This window comes from Diadema setosum, chromosome 18 (genome assembly GCF_964275005.1).
Source record: "Diadema setosum chromosome 18, eeDiaSeto1, whole genome shotgun sequence".
In the NCBI taxonomy this organism is placed as follows: Eukaryota; Metazoa; Echinodermata; class Echinoidea; order Diadematoida; family Diadematidae; genus Diadema; species Diadema setosum.
This window is the reverse complement of record NC_092702.1, coordinates 16,578,056-16,591,743: the sequence shown is the minus strand read 5'-3', so window position 1 is coordinate 16,591,743 and position 13,688 is coordinate 16,578,056.

Here is a 13,688-nt window from a genome sequence, read left to right as displayed (position 1 = left end):
GATTGCCAGTGCAAGTAGCTGGTTTGACAGTCTGATGTGGAGTCGTTGATGGATGCAGAGGTCATCCTTTCTGTGCCAGAACTCCAATTGTCTGTGCCAGAGAATGTTGGCTTTCTGATAACTGGGTATTATTTATGGCAGGAAAGGGCAATAAAAGCCTTCAATGTCATCAACAAGTGGAGAGAGGTGACATCCAATCAGATCCCCTGTTTAGAAGATGATTAAATGGTAGCATGAGACTTGTTACCGTGACGACCCAGTACATACACTTGCACCCTAAGAGCTGAAGCTGTCTTTGTTGTAATACTGCAACTTGTCTTTTCTGTGATGCTTGCATAGAGATCTGCTGCTTATGAAACAGTTCACTTCAGTAGCATAGCTCTAAGAGTTGATGGAACTGGACTTTTCTGTGATGTCTCAGCAATGCTCTTGGATGTCTGTTGCTTACTATATGTAATAGCTGATTTAAGTGTTGAATACTTGAATGACCCTCAAATGGTTTCCCTTTATAAAACTAAAATGAAATGAAGATGTCAGCTTCAATATTTTAATGATGAATCTCCAGTTAAAGTCATCCATTTGATGTTCATTAATTCTTTTTTTTTTTTAGTTGTTTTCATTATACATCATATACATCATTGTTTTCATGACACCGAAGTGATGGAAAATACAAATACTTTTCACACAACTTGAGAACTTTAAATCTGCTTGAAAAGATCAAAATGGTTCCACTGAAATCGAATTGGTTGGCAGCTATGATAACGTGTGATACAACGTGTGTCTCTTTCAGCGCTGTTTACTTCAAATGTGATTTTAAGCAAAGATGTGCAATACAATTATCATGGATATTCATGAAGAAATTAATCTTGTGATGTGAAGTTTTCAAATACTGTTGTGACATAGAACTCCAATTGTCAGTCTTACTTCATTTCTGCTTCATATGAAGAATCCATTTTTGTTGTGTATAACAGGGCAGTGTTGTTGATAATGGGATGTTGTAAGATAAATTTGAGACTACGGCAGGTTGGATATAGCATCATAACATTGGTGATTCCCAGATGTATTGAGATGTTACTTTTGCTTCACTATGTATCATTTATAGCCAGAAATTTTTAAACCTGCCCCCATCTGGCACTGTCTGATGTTAATGCTTAGAAGCAGAGGGAATCATTAACCTGTTCCTCCTGCAATTCTCCGAGAGCCTTCAATGCCCTAAAACGAGATTCTTTCTTTTTTCTGGTTGCAAGTTGACAGACAACGGACAGGTTCGACCATGAAAGATCATGGTCACATTGTTAATCCACACATTGTAGGATGGAATATGGGAAAGTTTAATCTTATGATCACTTATTTTGTTACAGCGATGCAAGGGTTGTGGATGGGTATTTTGGAGAAAGCGCCCTAAAAAATAGTAGAATGGCACCATCGAAATCATGTGATCATTTGTCGTACTGACATTTTCTTGCAATTTGAATGTATGTTAATGGAAGTGTGCAGGCAAGGAGTGGGGGTGGGGGAGGAGGGTTTACAGTTTAGTTGTATCAGTTATATGTAAATTTGTTTGTTTGTCATGACCAGGAATATCCTCTTTGCAAATTACTTTGTGTATTCAGTCATGTCTTGATGTCAACAAACATGTGTTTGCTGCCATTCATCATTATTGGGCTGTTTGCATTGTAGGTCTATATTGAATGACCTTATGATGCATTCCACGAAATGTTTGGATACAACGAGGGAACATTTCATGAATTCCCATGATCCAGTGGAATCATTCATTTGAAGCAATCATTAAAGGCCATGCAATGCCATCAATCAATGCCATCAATTACTTACTGCAGGTGGAATCACTCATCCCTCTCTCTGAATTCCGCCTGTTGATGCAAACCTTGAAGCCTTTAAAATGGAGGCTGCCTCAGTGATTGCTACAACACTGCTAAATTATGCAAGGCGCAGTTTGCACTATGTGGCATCACTGAGGTCATCATGCAGTGACTTGGCAAATTTGACAAGTCACATGTATGTACCTTAAAGATTTTTGTCCAAGAATCACAGAGTATAATATGAACAACTCAAGGAGAAGAGGTAATCATGACAAGTTGATGACGTCTGCATTTGTGCTTATGAAGAAGCGATCATAATAATCAATTACAAATTTCCTTACCACTCACGCTGTCATAGACTTCTGTTCAAAATTCAACTATATAATCATAACTCTTCATAAAACAGGACCCTGATGTAGTAGCCCATGGGAAAATTGTTAGCTGTACAGCAGGGTTCGAAATTGGCGATGGTCCCACTGGCCATTGGCCACCCAAAATCACGTCGGACTAGCTAAAAATCATAAAATTCTGAAGTTACTAGTCCGTCTGGCTAGCCAAAAAAATCGCTTCAGTATCAAAATTGATTCTAAGTAGTCCGCCTGGCTAGTTAAAAAAAAAAGTTAAGTGCGACCCCTGACAGTACTAGTAATATTGTATCTGCTTCATGGCATACAGACAAGTCAAGTAGACACAACATTCTGGCATTTATACTGTGTAGCTAGCATGCTGAAATTAATGATATTGAAGAATATTGCCTGAACTGGAAACACACTCAAGGAGAAACACAAATCAGTTGTTAACATAGGGTAGGCAATATCAAATGCCAGCACTCTCTGATGTGCAAGGTAAAAATTAAACCAGGGCTGGCATTATGTACAGTATGAGGAAAACTTTGTTTCATGATAAGGACAACAGAAGAAGAAGCAGGCAGTATTTACAAATTTGTGGCCCTCTATTATTACAGTGGAATTCAATGCTTGATGTGAAGTGTAATTCTCTGTAATATTCTTGTACAATAACCAAAACATTGAGCATGGCTCTGATGCTCCTAATACCACATGTAGTGTACATATGCGAACCAGACTGTGCTGTTCCATATGACACCCAGCATTAATTTGACCCAACATTCCATCTTAAACCATTTATGTGCGTTGATTTCCAATCGGTATGCAGCTAGATATCTTTTTTCGCAGATTGGCAAATTTGTCTGAAAACTGATTTTCAGTGGTTAGAAATTACCTAAATCCCCCTAATTCCTATTATGTTGCCATGGATTTCCTGTCTGACTGACTTTAAAGGGACTGTACAGTACTGGTTGAGGTGGGGATTCATGAAATATGAAAGAGCATGTAATTTTAAGTAGGATTCAACATCTATTTGATGAAAATTGGTTTTTAAATGGCTGAGATATCCAAAAAAAAAGTGCTAATGATAAAAGGCGACATGCCACAACTTTATTAGGATCTCTTTGTTTCACCTTGTTTTTGGATATCTCAGCCATTTCAAAACCGATTTTCATCGAATAAACTTTTGATACCCCTTAGAATTGCATGCTCTTTGACATTTCATAGAGTGGTTTCTGAATTTCTCGCAAAACATTAAAAGCTAAATCTTCGCCTCGACCAGAACTGTACACACCCTTTAAAGTGTACATCATAATGCCTGTGTGGGTTTGCTAACAAACTCACCACTGGGTCAAGTTTGCAGGGATTATTGAATGCTGGTGAAAAAAAAAAAGTTTTAGTTAAATACAGGTAGCCTCCACTGTACCCTGTGTAATTTTATTGTAATCAATGAAGCAGCCTGCATTTTAGAAGGTGACAAAAAAGAAGTGATTGCTGGGCGAGTGGCTGGCCACTTTGTGTGGTGTCACGTATGTAATTTATTATACCTCTCCAGGTTCAATATAAAAGGCTGTGTTACGAGGGTATTTTGTGCAAAGAAAGTGAGCGATCTGTGGAGTTCATTCCAATCCCTCCAATTTTTGCGAGATGACATGGTAGTTTCTTACTCTAAGGCTATTCCCTCTCCTGTGGCTCAAATTCCAGAACATCATTTCCAAAAGATGTGGGCGGCACTTGCTAGGGGTCTCATTTTGTGGTCATGTTGCGAATAGATGACTTTAAAGTGTCATACTCTCAGAGAGGAAACCACATATGACCCCGGCTCGGTCTCCCCCTCCCCCCCCCCCCCCCCACCCCCCATGTTGTGAATGGAGAACTACCGCTGTCTTCACAAAGAGTGGAAATTACACTGTGCACCTTGTGGCAGAACGTCTCAGTTTTGTGTTTGTGACTGGGTCATTTAAAAAGAAACCACGTACTGGTAGCTCTTGGTTTCACCTGATTTCATCTAGTGAATAGATGATGATTTGTCATATATTCTAGAGGACAGCTTGTTCTTAGTCATGACTCAGTGATAAAAACTTCGACTTTGTGAAGAAAAAAAAAAGAGATAGAGAGAGGGGCTGGGGAGAAAAGAAGGGAGAAAGAGATAAATGATCATCACTGATGTATTGATGATGGATTTTATTAATTTTTTATCATCACAAAAGGCATTTATCAAAATGTGACCTCCTTTTGGGGACATGCCTTCATCTTTTGTTTGTTTGTTTATGCTTTTGTTCACCGTTTTGAAAAATTCTCCTGAACCTGCCACTGCATTGTCTTCATACTTTTGTCGCAGGAAACTAGCAAATGGTATCGAGGAAAAGGCATCAAGGTATACGCGCAGTACATGTATTTGAATCACACTTCACAGACAGTGACTTGCAACAGAAAATACTTAACCCGGAAGGGGTGGATGGAATGTGACTTGGCCATGTATGTATTTCAGACTCTGCCTGTAACTAGTGCCAAAAATAGCATGCATGTTTCATGCAGAATTATGTTTGAAATCATACCAACACTGAATGACTGACATGGACTTGGTGCAATAGACACTAACACTGTAGATTATCACTTGTCAAATTGTAATTCTATGTAGTTTATAGACAGTGTGAAAATGAGGATGTGTTCTCAAATGTAATGATGTTAATGTAAAGCATGAAGCCTTTACAGCTCTGTGCAACATCATGAGAAACCCCCCCCCCCCCCCCCCAGGTTTTTATACTTGTCATTTTTCTTTTGTCATGCTGTTTATGTGACTAGTGTTGCCCTTTAAAGAAAAAAGAAATGTTTAGCTCAAAAGACAAGTACAGATTTTGTATTCACATTGAATTGATGTTTGCACTTTAGTACATTGTATATGGAATCAAATACGAACAGGATGTTATAGAATCTGGACCATGTTGTTTTCCTAAGCTGAAATTTCCCCACTTATTGCACATAGTGTGCAGGAATACAGGGATCTTTTGTTTTCATAGTAATATTTTTTATGCTATTGTGAGTAACGGTTGTACTGTCTGATAATAATGTAGTCACTGCACAGCCATGACTTACAACACTCAAAGCCAACTGGTTATCTCTTTACTGTTACCAATCATTGCAACATGCAGTATTAGCAAACCTCTTCATGAAACAGGCCTCGTATTTATTTTGGTTTTGTAATTTCTGTCATTTTTCTTAATCTTGTTTGTTTGTTTGTTTGTTTTTGCATTAGTTATGTCACCTTGATGTGCATGCTCTGATGTTGTTGTGGGGTTTTTTCCCCAAAAGTCAAAAACGTACCGTGAAATTTGAAATCTTCAATGCAATCATCATATTTGTTAAAGTGGAAGAGATGAAAAGACAGCCCTTGGATTGCAAATCAGGGCTATGTGGGATTACTACTCTTTCTCCCTTATTCACTTTGTTATAGGGTAGTCAAATGCAGCTGTTTTGAATTTTTTTTTCCAAACAAGAAATACCTCTTCCAAAAAACAACCTAAGAGGATTTGTAAAATAAAATAATGCGTTCATGGAATGTATTTTCACTTGATGTATATGAACTTATCCATTTGTGCACAAAAAGTGTAAATCAAGTTTGTAGATATCACTCTTTATGCAATAATATGACAAGAACTTCCATCTTTTGCTTCGATTTCCATAATGTTCAGACGTGAAGTATTTATGCATTTGCATATGTTTGGTTCTAAGTTATTTGATGGTTCATGATTGTTGTACAATTTCCAATTGCAGCAGCGTCAGTACCATGATGTTTGGAAGCATTTTAAACCCAACAAAACATTAGCGATGTTTGATTTTGAACAACATCACGTGTGTGGGTCTCTCTGCTGTTAAGTCATGCAATTACATGTATGTCTATCATGAGATGGTGATGAACTGAGAGAGAGAGAATAATGAATGCTGCATTTCTTTTTGATAATTTGCATCCTGATACGTAAAGAGAGAAGAGTTTATGTACTGGTAGTTGAAAGAATTAGGACTGATACAACTTTAGCAACTTTCCATTCGAGTAGTTACAGTGGTCGTGTCATTGGTGGTCGTTGGCTAGTCTTGAATTAAGTATTGTGTGCCATCATGCGACTATAACGCGGCAAATGATGTCAGAAAATGCACGGTAAGTTGTATCAGGAACTTTTTTTAAAACCCATCTATGGCTTTTTAATGCAAATTATCTTGGAAATTTGGGTGGCTGAATGATAGCGAAGATGGTGCACATGCAATGTTTATTTAACTTTGTATACATACCCACAAAGCAAGAGAGGAAAAAAATAGTTTAAAACGTGCAGTGTTGATGTGATGCGGTTTTGCCGTCTTTGCGATGTGATAATAAATAATTATGTTTTTTAATGATATACAGAAGTTTAACTGTTTCCAATTTATGTGTTCAGATTTCACTTTAGGAAATCTTTCCCTGATGCTACAAGCACACCAGCTTAGAGAGAGAGAAACAGAGAGAGAGAGAGAGAGCGTAAGAAAGAAAAAGCAAAGAGAGAAAAAAGAGAAGTGGAGAGAGAGAGAAAAAAGGAAAGAGAGGAGAGGAGATAACGCGGGAGAAGGAAAGAGAGAAACAGCGAGAGGGAAGCGCGCATGTGCGTGTTTTGCAAGTTACTTTGTGTATAACAACATCCATATTATTATTTTGGATTATATGGGGTGGGGATTAAAGGGATGGTACAGTATTGGTGGAGATGAGAATTGGGCTTTTAACTTTTTTGAGAGATACCAAGAAAACACTTATGATATAGTACAGAGCATACCATTCTAAGAGGAATTCAAAATTTATTTGATGAAAATCGGGTTTGGAATGACTGAAACATCCAAAGCCAACGTAGAGCAAAGCGATCGTAATAAAGTGTGGGTCCCACACTTTATTAAAATTGCTCTTTTTTTGATATCTCAGCCATTTCAAAACCAATTTTCATCAAATAAACGTTGAATTCCTCATAGAATTACATGTTCTTTCATATTTCATAAGAGGTTTCTCATTATCTCACAAAAAAAAAAAAAAAAATGTTAGAAATCTGAAATTAGGTCTCAACCAAAACTATACGATCCCTTTAAAGAGAGGGTGCCCGGGACGGAAGGGAAATGAGAACGGATTAGGGAAAGAGGTGAAGGAGAAAGAGGAGGAGGAGAGAGAGAGAGAGGGAGTAAGAAGATAAATTCAGATCTATTATTAATTAATCTAACCGGAAATCTCAGTTTCACGCCCATTTACATTTATCTGGTTTGGATTAACGTGACTCGCAGACAACGCTCTACTTTGGCTCAAGGAGTAGGAGTAGAAGAAAGAGCTCTAGCTTATATCACACACGAACACCAAGTAATACGAAGGGCGCTATACCCATATCAAACGTTGAAGGTGGACTCTAGACCAGTCAATAGTCTGAAAAGAAAGAGTAACATTTTTACGCAAGCACAACAGTGAAAATTTGATCAAAATCGAATGAAAATTAGGGAAGTTTAAAAAAATGTGACTTTTTTTTTCACGAAAACATTTCTTGAACAGTCAACATGAGTATGCAAAAAGTTGATGTTGTTGCTTCATGACTTACCATAAGTAAAATTTGTACAAAAAAATCTTGAAATTTATTATTTTTTTTAATCAAACGTGATTAGGCCACAGTCTCAATCCTTATGTATCTGACTGATCATTATTTTGAAGTTATTCAGCCAGGATTAATTATAATCCTTTATTTTACACTTTGATAGCAGAAAAATTTAACTTTCGTAATTTTTTTTTTGTACGCGATCAATGGAAAATTGTGAGGTAATGACATAATTAGATATGTTCACTCATTTGCATATTCACATCATCTATTCGAAGACTATTTTGCAAAAGTTGGGAGCGAATCTTTGAAATTTCATTAATTCCTTACTTTTTAATCCAATTTTGAATGAACTTTGACTGCTGTGCTCGAAACATTTTACCCTTTATTTTCAGACAACTTTTAACTGGCCTAAAATTATTATAGATTTTTATTCATATGCGTGCCTTTATTCTGCACTTTACTGTCAATCCCAAATTCGAGAACATGACTTCGCCTAGTTGTTTTTATGTAATTGAAACAAATAGGGCGTTACCAAGCACTTTCTATGAGTAACCACTGACGGTCAAACTTAGAGGCAAAACTTGTTGTTATAGATACAGAGTGAATAATCCTATAATTGTTGTAAGATATCAGTAAGTAGACTTTTCTGATCAATAATTACCGAGCTAGAAAAAAACAAACTATCCCAACAGCTTCTAAATCGTTATATCGGACGTCATGCCTTCCCGTATTGTCTTGAGGGGAAAAAAAATCATCTTGAATTCAACAAAGCTCATTATTTACGCAGTGAATCATAATCTCCGAGCAGAGATCTTATCAGTTTGATGGGAAAATCCTTTAAGAAACTCAATATTCCAAGCAACTGAGTGGGTTTTTCGTGTCCTTTTTTTTTTCGTTCTTACAAAAATGCATCTTTATGTACGACGTTTCCGTGTTGTCTTTATACATTTATCTGCATTTTTTTTTTTTTGTCCTGACAGACTAATTCCTGTCCCACCCAGTGGAAATGACAGAGCAGCTCACACTGGCATATCTGACTTCTTGAACGCATAGTTAATTCATTATAATTGTGTTTCTGTACTTTAAGCAGCTGAATATAGTGATAACTCTGTTGATGGACGATGCTTCACCCGGATTGTTTAGATGTGGCTAGAAATGCCTGTCTATTTGCATTGCCTCTGTTGCTCATGACTGCTGCTGACACCGGTGAGTCAACCTTGATGTTTTTGCTTAGAAAGCTCATTCAACCGGAAGCCTATAGTTTCAAATACCTTGTAAACTGCGTTTCTTCAGATCAACAAATTCAAGGCTGGCAATGAATGTGTATCTTTTGATTATCATGCCTTCCATTATTATATGAATGGACTCTTCTATGGTGTATTTTCTTTCTCCATGTGACATGAAGATAAAAGAATGATATAATTATACTGCGGGTTTGTGACGGGATTCTCTGTATCAGATCGAACGTGTCTAGTTTCACCGAACACTGCATGATAGCAGAATGAGTCATGTTTTTGTTTGTTTGTTTGTTTGTTTTTGGTCTTGGTCTTTCGTCACGTGTTTCTTTAAGGTCATTTGTGCTTTAAGATGAACAAAATGAATGGGAGATTAGAGGGAGAATATCTGACAGTTCACCTATATGTTTGTCATTCTCATTTAGGAAAACAAAGAAGGAAATATTTGCACTGAGACATATCACCCTATTAATTTTTCAACTAAGACAAACGTTCTATATTCTTTAAGGATGGTACCTTAATATTTGATTTTAGTGATTGAAATGACAGGAATGAGCTGCTAATTTGTGTGTGTGTGTGTGTGTGTGTGTGCGTTTGTGCGTGTGTGTGTGTGTGTGTGTGTGTGTGTGTGTGTGTGTGTAAGGAATTCACAAATAAATATAAGTGAAACATGAAGAGTAAGGATTAAAACGGCAATGCTGGAACACTGCTCGTGATATTGAGTTTGTATTGGTGCAAGTGTGTGTGACGCAAAGTGCTTATATCATCAGAAACACCAGTTGAGCTGTACTCGAAAAAAGAAATTCCTTTCACTCATTTCGAAGTGTCAGTAGGGCCTAATTTGAATAATCTGCACATCAGTCGATTTGAATTCAGTCAGTTATGCGTGCTGTCATTGATTTAGGGCAGTATGATAGTAACAGATGCCCGCAGAGGCTAGACGTATATTACTAATGTATCTGTAAGTAAGTTTGATATTATGAGCATGTATTATAATCATCTTTTTTTCCCTCTCTTTCTCTCGAATGACTGTATAATTCATTGTACCATGAAAACTATAAGTGCAACGGCCATGAAATCAAAGTGGACTGAAACCCAGATGATCATGTGGATTATTATTGAATGTATCAATATTAGTAGAACACTTGAGTTAAAGTTTCCAGGAAAATCAGATAATTCATTGAAAAGTTTAACGTTTGAAGTTTCGGAGTAGCCGACGCTGGGTGAGAATACTATCTCAGTTAGTGAAGTCACGTATGGAAAACGATATAAAAATGATTATGTATAAAGAGAAATCCACAAAATTTCATGTTCTATGGAAAGTAAAGATTCTCTATACTTGCTGCTGACATTATGTTAAGGATAATATTATGATATCGTTTGCTTTCTGTATGAAAGAGGTACGAGTAAGTCAAGTGATTGCTAGAAAAGTGAAAATAGTTGAATTTTCTGTATATTTTCTTTGTGTCGTTTTGCAGGATGTCACAAAGTTTTGTGATCTTCTCATCCAGCGATAGCAGCATCAAAACTTCAAAAATTCATAAATTTTTAACGCGAATTTATTTTTCACTGAAGAGATCTACATGCTGCCGCATTCACTCAATTCACATAAATTAAATGACATTCGAGTCTCATTTTCCTTTAACTGATTTTTCAAGTCAATGTCAAAAAAGTCAGAACGACTTAACTTATTATTTATTCCCTTTCTTCAGGTTGAAATTAACAAAACAAAATCTGACTCTAAAAATGCAAACAAGTAGGTCTAAACACATATATACTCTTCAACAAAATAAAGAAAGGCAATCTAGAGAAAAAGTGTCACAATACGCTGATTAAATTTCAGTGTTGCTAATTTGACATCACACAGTTCGCTGCGATGAGTTAATGTCAGTAAATCTCAACTATGAGTGGACCTGAAAAGCATGGTATGATCTATCAATAATTCCATCCCAGGACACAGGTCGTACGAGTGGCCGCTGAATCGCGCCGAGTCGATCGAACTCGAAGACGATCTCGTCGATGGATTCGTGCGCGAGTCTTCAAGAAGCGCCTCCTCCTGTCTCGATGCTTTCTCCTGCGTCTCTCAATCACATCTCAATACCCGTACCTTGGGCAGGTACCATGGGGCATGGTTGGCGGGTCACACCGACCTGCTCCCGTGGGTTCAGGTATACATTGTATTTTACGCAACACTGCAGCATGGTATTTGTTGCGAAACGCCAAAGGAAGTGATGATCATGATGATGATGATGATGATGATGATGATGGTGGTGGTGGTGGTGACGATGATGATGATGATAACGACGATCGATGATGGTGATGACGCCCGGACGATGATGACGATGATAATAATGCTAGACGTATTTACATGTTATCTCTTCCCTGGAACCCGAGTTACAAGCTTTGCATTTGTGGTGCCTTCATATTTCATAATCTTGTTGAAGCTATGTTCCTTATGTAGATCTCGTAAGGACGCACTTTCTAGTCACAACCCACTGTATATTTTGTATTTCCTTTATAAATTCATTTAATATCCATGTATTACCTCAGTGTCGAGTGAAATATAAAAGATGAATGTGCTACAACTGTTCACTTAGTCTCGATTGTAAGACCAGTGCAGTTTCAATAACTAAACAGTGATGACGATGATGATGATAATGATGATGATAGTAATAATGATAATAATAATAGAAGTAATAATAATAATAATAATAATAATAACAATTACAACCATAATTATATCAGTAATGATAATAAAATGTAATGATAACAATAACAATAACACTTATAATGATAATAATAATACTTCAATAGGGCCTACCTTTAAAATTATAGGCAGAGGTGACCCCAAAATAGTACTATTCACTAAGGGGCGCAGCCCCGAAGTGAATAGTAGGCTTACTTTGGAGGCACCGCAGCCCATAGCTTTATCCTGAAACTCGAAATTAGTCAGAGCATGATAATTATTTTATATTTTGGATGAAATTTTAAATAAAGCAAGGGGAAAATATGAGGCGAGAAATCATGTGGTAGATGCGATGCTATGGAGGGATTCGAAAGTGATGGCATACGAAGCAGGGGCGCACCATGTCAGAATTGCTTCGAAACGTCACAATGGCTTTGTGACATCTTTTCACAAATAGTAGTGCACTATTAAAATGTCGTCATTCAACAGTGACGTCATTTTCCAGATACTTTCGAGTATGCAAGTGTACCATGGAGTGGCAAACAGGCCAACATTCTTAAACCGTTGAAAATACATGCAATAACATCTTTCAACCGATCAATAGAGGATTACATTTTTACCCAAAATAGTTGAATGTTCATCATTAATTGTGTATGGCTTAATGATGGCTGTGTCGCTAACTTTGTGTAACCTGCTATGCATTTGCATGGTTTTCATGTGCCGTCCATTGCCCAAGGTGGATCTCTCGGCCAAGCACCACGTGGTTGCTGTCATCACCCAGGGAGAAGACATTTTTCCAAACTGGGTGACATCATACACGGTTTCCCATGGCAACGACGGTCTTACTTGGCTCCCAGTCTTCAGTTCACAGCAAGGCAGGGTGAGAGGAGACGTCGTATACTCGTACTGCATGAACGTGTGTGCTTTTGTTTCATAGCATTGTATCATTTACATACCAGCGTAATATATTGTGTATGATACTTTGTATTACCAACAGTGCAATACTTATGTTTCATTTCATAAACGATTTCGTGATCAACTGCAAATCGCAGATAACAGCATACCTATCAAGATATCTATAAGGTTTGGTTCTTTTCAAATTCTTACCAATCTCAAGAACAAAAGAGCTATGTAGACAAAAATCAATTTAAAGGAAACTAATGACAAAATATATATGTGAATTGAGTGCACCAAAAGAATCAATACTAGCAGAACAAAGTCAGAGAAAGTTTGAGGGAAATCGGACAACCGATTCAAAAGTTATGAATTTTCACAATTTCGGCGCCGTCATTGCCACTGATTGCTGGACAAGAAGACTACTGCAGTTCATGACGTCATGACAACCATATAAGAAAATCTAGATGGAGAATTCCCTCCCCCCCCCCCACAAAAGCATCACATTTTTACATGAAAAGTACACATTCCATCGACTTTTTATAATTTTACTGACATATTATGTTAAAGGTAATATTCCCCCCGCTTTCTGAAAGAGTTAAGTCTAGTGCTCTTTTGAATTTTCTTTACTTCTTTTTTGCTACTTCTTTATTGTTGTCAATATAATGAAGCAATAAAGTGTAGTAGTCTCCACATCCAGGGATGACGGCACCGAAGCTTCAGAAATTCGTAACTCTTGAACGAATGGTCCGATTTTCCTCAAACTTTTACTGATGTGTTCTACTAATATTGGCACTTCCACTCAATCCACATTCATATTTGGTCTTTGTTTGTTTGTGGGTTTTTTAAGTGCAGACAAAATTTTATTGTAAAGTAATGATTGTAATAATCATTGTAACACAGTTATGTTTGTTTCATACTTTTGTGAACTCAAAGTGGAAATAAATTCAAATCAAATCAATCAAATCAAAGATGAGATGCGCGTATAATATACAGTATTAGGTATATACATCACCAATATAATACATTGTATCCGTGCGATTGGAAGATAGCAGGTCTGCCGATTCAAATTGATCAGCAGTTAGATTTGCATTCACGTTCTGCATGTCATCCAG